The 6,001-nt window shown below is 37.2% G+C and overlaps 1 protein-coding gene across 2 annotated transcripts in view; it reads right to left on the minus strand.

Annotated features, from left to right (window-relative positions):
* The window catches only part of LOC128683053 (DNA-binding protein D-ETS-3), a 271,734-nt gene that overhangs the window by 78,514 nt on the left and 187,219 nt on the right, over window positions 1-6,001 (minus strand). The window contains exon 1 of one of the 2 annotated variants that reach the window (XM_053768252.1): window positions 2,956-3,080. The exons of the other annotated variant lie outside the window; for it this stretch is intronic. The gene's annotated coding sequence lies outside the window, so the exon portion shown is untranslated. Of the gene's footprint in view, window positions 1-2,955; window positions 3,081-6,001 lie in introns of those variants that run through there. 2 annotated transcript variants of the gene reach the window in all.

Here is a 6,001-nt window from a genome sequence, read left to right on the forward strand (position 1 = left end):
TAACTCCAAAGACGATTGCTGTATAAATAAATGTATTTTATTTTTATATTATTTGGGAACACATATAACAGACTTCGTAGCCGAAAAATTTCAGAGTAACAACCTTATAAACATTAAAAAATAATAAATCTACTTTGTGTTGCCAGCTACATTGTTAACTCAAGTACTGCCAACTCATAAAAAAATAATTTGTAGTTCAAAAATTTTAAAAAAGAAATCAGATGTTTATATCCTGCCAGCTACCCAACTACAATTTCGAGGTCCAGAGTCAAGGTCTTACCTGGCCGGACGCTGCGTCGGAATCAACTAATATACGTTTCCTGACTGCGCCGGCGCCGCCCACGCCTAGTCTCCGGCGTCCAAGGTAAGCGACAAAAGCGGCAATTAGAGAGATAAGGTGCGATGCATAAAATACCAAGTGTATTTTAATTGTGGCATATCGTCGCCGTAATTAATTTTATTCGCACCGCGTAGTGCAACGTTCCGCCGCGCACCTAGGACGAAATTCATAAGTGACGGACTTCAGGACGAATAGTATTAAATCATTTACTTTTTCGTTACCAATTACGACAGTTTTATTCATAACGTGGAAATATCTGACGCCTGGGGCGAATAGGCAACAATGGCATTTCCAAGGAAGGCTGACGTCAGGCAAGCGGCTTGTTGTAAATCACATCCGAATTTTCAAATGTTTTTTTTTATGCTGACGAATGGCTACGCGGCGTTACACCAAATTTCATCGAAATCGCTCAAGTAGAATTGATTGAACATGTGTATGTTTGTTGATTCAATTACGAAATTTCTACTAGAGCGACTTAGATTAAATTTGGTACAAGGGTAGAATATAATCTGGAATAAAATATGTAGCATTTTTATTACAGAAATTTGAAGGCTAACCACATCTAAACTTATTCAATACATTAGGGAGAATAGGGGATGATTTCAATTTATGTGTGGTCTTTCGACGGACGGACGTGGTCAAAACCATGGAACAAAAGTAATCAATGGGTCATGGCTCTTCTACATACATAATTAAGAAGTTTATTTGTTAGACAAATTAAAAACCCCCAGACTTTCAATATTAATTTTGCTACAACTTTTGAACGGCTGAACAGATTTTTACCATACATATCTAAGAACCACCGCATAAAAATTTGCCATCAAATAAAAAAAACCGCATCCTAATCGGTTCAACCATAGACACAGATAGACATACATACTAGACGGCCAAACTTATAACACCCCTCTTTGCGTCGGGAGTTAAAAACAGCCTATTACCCGTGCGAAGCCGGGCCGGGCGGCTAGTAATATTATATTATAACTAGCTTGTTGAACAAACGTCATAATACGGACCATCTGGTGAACGTTGGATGCCATCACATTCATTTGGACTGACTGCCAAAACGGAGCCGCCGACAACGGCTATTTGCTGGCAAAAACCATTTTTTTTTCATGTAATTTACAAGTAATTTCCCGCCATTATGCATTGAAAATGGATGGAAAATGCTTATTTTAAAGGTATCTATTGTATATTCCCCTGGGATTCGAGGGGATTTCTGAATTTAATTTAAATGTTTACGGCTACACTCTGCGTAATTAAGTCCTCACTCACATCTAAGCTTTCGCTATATGAATGAATGAATGAATGAACATTTATTGCCAAAAATAAAAAAATATATCAGTGTAATTAAGTATAATTAATGAAGCATTGAGTAGACAATACTTGCTATTAAATGGCTGTAGTCGCATAAGTCACGTCAGACGCCTATAGGCAACATGATTAAAATGTAACTGTTAAAGAACAATTTTTTTTGTCCGCATATATATACCTAATATAAAGTACTTCCAGTAAGGACAACTGGACGGATTACTGAAAATTTGGTCTAGACCATTTTATAGGTTAAAATACGAATTGCGCATACAGTTTTCGAAATAAATTTTCATGAGAAGAAAACAATACAAGTGAACAAAACAGAAAACTATTTACAAGTGTCAATAATAAATTTTAATAAAGGATAGGGTATTCCAAAAACAAATCTAATCAATTTCTCTAAAGGTTAAGACTGTTACTGATATATTTTATACAATTATATTCGCTTCGGTTTAAAATGCTAAAGTGCATTCGTGCTGGTTGCATACGTTTTCACAGTTTTGTCTTTATTTTGCACTCTAATTAGGGTTCCATAGCCGAATGGCAAAAAACGGAGCCCTTGTGTTTATATGTAACAGAAACATTAAAAAATTACTAAAACTTACTACTTTTAAATACGTTTAAGAGATTTTTATGCTCAAAGTATTTATAAGATTTTAATTTATAAGACAAATAATTAAACCAGGGCTGAGATTTCTTAAAAAAGATATTATCAATCATAGCCAGCCAAAGCGGCAATTCTGCCAGCCTCTTTGGTATAATTCTAGAGTAGGTACAACTAAATGCGGAAAATTTTTTTCATTTAAAATAGAGTTTGTATTGCATTAAATTTTCAGTTATTAAGTTTTGCTAAAAGTCATTTATTTACAATCAATTCTCTTCGGCATTTAAATTGGAAGACATGAGAGGGAAAAATCTCGAACATGGTAACGATATATTTACATAGGTAAGGGGACTATATATCAACATATTTCGGTATATAAGAGAAATTAACTTCCACAATTCCATAGACCTACTGTCCGTTAAAATATTTCAAATTCAGTCATCAAAAACTGCGTTGATTCAGTATTCATTTGAAAATTACAATGTCCACAAACTTTGAAAATTGTCTCTAGTCCACTAGACAAAGCCACTAATAGACTCCGCTCTCGACTACACCCAAATTCAAGAAGGGATTCTATTCCATTGGGCATGTTACATATGCTGTATAACACATTATCCCTTACGGGTTAGACAGAGCCAGTAGTCGAGCTCGAAGGGCACGACAACTTTGACTTGGCACAAATTCACTGCACTGGACTCACCTTCACTCAACTCCATGGCACTTGGCGCCCATCTTCACGGCTCAGGAAACCCACGTCCTGGCTATTTGTCTTTGGCGGGAAAAAATAAACAAATCGATATATTGGTGCAAGCGAGTGGCGTCAGGACAGGAAACCTTTATAATAGCGACAAGCTCCGGTGTCGGAGACAGGCGGGGGGTTGGGGGTTGCGGGGGTGGGACGGAAGGGGATGACCACGCCCAGGGGAGGAGCCAGCCCCGGCATGCGTCGGATTATCAGATGGAACTGGGAGATGACTGCTCCCGCGTTTTTATGTCGAGGGTTACGTTTGTCACTTTTTGGTGGAAATATTACCACTATCGTAATACTGGCGGCTGCTAAATAGTGATCGGAGTAAACTTGGTTGGGAAAGTTGGGATTGTCTTTCGATAGCATTGCTTTCAACCATTGACAACCTCGGTGGCGCAGTGGTAAAGTGTTTGCCTCTAAAACGAGAGGTCCCGGGTTCGATCCTGGTCGGGTCATGATGGAAAATGATATTTTTCTGATTGGCCCGGGTCTTGGATGTTTATAGATAAACATTCCTCATGAAAATTTGAAGCAAAAATAGGATACATCAGCTCCTTATTTTAGGGCACACTAACGAAACCTTATGCTAAAATACTCAATACTTCGAGACAATTAATTTCCTTTTGTACACTTTCTTAAGTGTTAATTGCATAGCTACAATCAAAATCAAATCATTTATTCAGAAATTAGGCCGTCACAGGCACATTTTCACGTCATATTCTAAATTAAATGATATTTACCAAAGCTACAAACTACTAGCATTTCGAAACGACCACTGTTGAGAAGAAATGCTGAAAGAAACTCATTCAAACCGTGTTGTTCCATATCATGCCAGAAGGGCTTCTTATTCTTTAATATAAATACTAGTAGTCACTTTTACTATATACTACAAGTCACTTTTTACATTCTACTTGCGGCAAAAATAAATTTTTGTAACGCGATAACTTTTGAACCGTTGGTCCGATTTTGATAAAATTTAAAAGGTATGCCAATAGGTATGTAAATGGCAATAGAATTTTTATATTCGTGGGGCATCAAAATCGGTTCAGTCGTTTATGAAATATTCACAATTTTGTAAAAATATATTGTGCTCGCGAGGTCTAAGTTCGCGGCGAACAACTAGTAATATTAATTCGCCAATCACCACAGCCTTTTGGCTGTGGTGATTGGATCTTATTATGGACCACAGAACCAATGACCTGACACTAAGAATTTAAAAGACCGCGCGGCGACGGCCTGGAGAAGTGCCAGGAATAAGCGGACTCGGGGCCACAACACTTTATGGGCGCGGACGACACAGGGATACCGTTCATTTGAGAGATAATGTCTACCTATACAATTATAATTAACTAGTGCTTGCACGCGGCTTCCCTCGCGTTTACTTCGTGCGTCCGCCAATAAGTTATTATCGATCAATATCTCAGGTTCTAAGCAACGTATCGCGATGAAACCTATACCAGATTTTAGGTTAGACTATCCCCTCATACAGCTGTGAAAACCACATCAAATTCCATCCATAGTTTTTGCGTGTTGCGCAAATAAACATACATACAGACAGATAAAAAATTCTAAAAAAAATGTGTTGGCTTCTTTTTGTCCAATAAGTACCCCATTTACAGTTTACAACTGCATTTTCCAACGGGGTTGAAACGATAATAAAGTGACATATCTCCACTTATAAGGGTGGGACCACGCCCCTAGCACTCACTGAGCTTTAAAGCTCACTAATTACTACCTACACGAAAGCTTTATGTAAGGATTAAACAATGTATAAACATTCCGTAGACTGTAATAGATTCCTACATGGGATAAGTACCTACAGTTGTTTATTTATTTTTATTACACTTATTATGTAAATAATATTGGAAACAGTACACAATAAAAAGTACAAGGGTTTCCATTTTGAATATTTCTATTGTAGTGTTATGTAGAATGTATAGCAATGTCTTTTTAATTCATACAAACAAAAGTATAGACTAAACTTGTCTTTGGTATTATCAAGGAAAATGAATTAATTGGTCTTTATTCTCTTTCTCATCATTCCGATTACATTCGGGGCTGTGACATCACGTAGCCGAGGGTCAGCGTAAAAAAAAGCCTTACAATTTTGATGTTTTGGCTGTAATTTTACGACCGACCTAAATGGCAATTCTCTTTAAGAATGCTGTTGTTGTCTATCAGCTTTTAAGGCTTCTCTTTACCCCTTAGTCACCTCGTACGATATCCACAGGAGGATACGGCGTGGTCCCATTTTAGGAAACACAAAGTGTTAACTTCCTTACTAATCCAGTAAATTAAAATAACAATAACTTATCGTCCAAAATACATTCCTAAAAGAACAATACCGACGAAACACGTGTTAACATAATTGACAGCCGATGCAAACACCTGGATACCCTGGGTGTGGCATCACGCATCGCACACCACAGATGTGAGAATAACATAACACCATAGAAGTGACTTCATTGTAATCAAAATTTTGATTAGAGTCCGCGGGAACACCTGGTATTTTGTAAAAGGTTTTTCCGTGAAATAGATCTATATAATTAGGGCTATCTAATAGTAAGACAACTGGAATTTGTTCTGTATTATTTTCTCAACTTTTTCTTCGTCTGAAACTAAACGAACTGAAATATTGATGTCGTGCTCTGCGGGGGAGCCATCATTTTAAAAACATATTAATTATACCTTAAGATGACGTTCGTCAAACGTACATAATTGCTGTACGTACACTAGGAGATGAGAAAACTGCCATTAATTGTGGCTCTGCTGCGGAGCATACTCTCCAGCAGAGCCACTAACTATACTACCCATTTATATCACTGAAGCACACGATTTTATGGTTATACACTCACATTTTCCTTTAATTTTAAACTGGCGGCGCGTCTCGCCTTTGCTTGGGTAAAACCATAATAAATTGTACATATAAACTTTCCTCTGGAATCTCATTATCTATTAGTGAAAACCACAAGTATTAGGACTCAAAATAAAACACGTC

Source organism: Plodia interpunctella, chromosome Z, assembly GCF_027563975.2.
Source record: "Plodia interpunctella isolate USDA-ARS_2022_Savannah chromosome Z, ilPloInte3.2, whole genome shotgun sequence".
NCBI classification, from domain to species: domain Eukaryota; kingdom Metazoa; phylum Arthropoda; class Insecta; order Lepidoptera; family Pyralidae; genus Plodia; species Plodia interpunctella.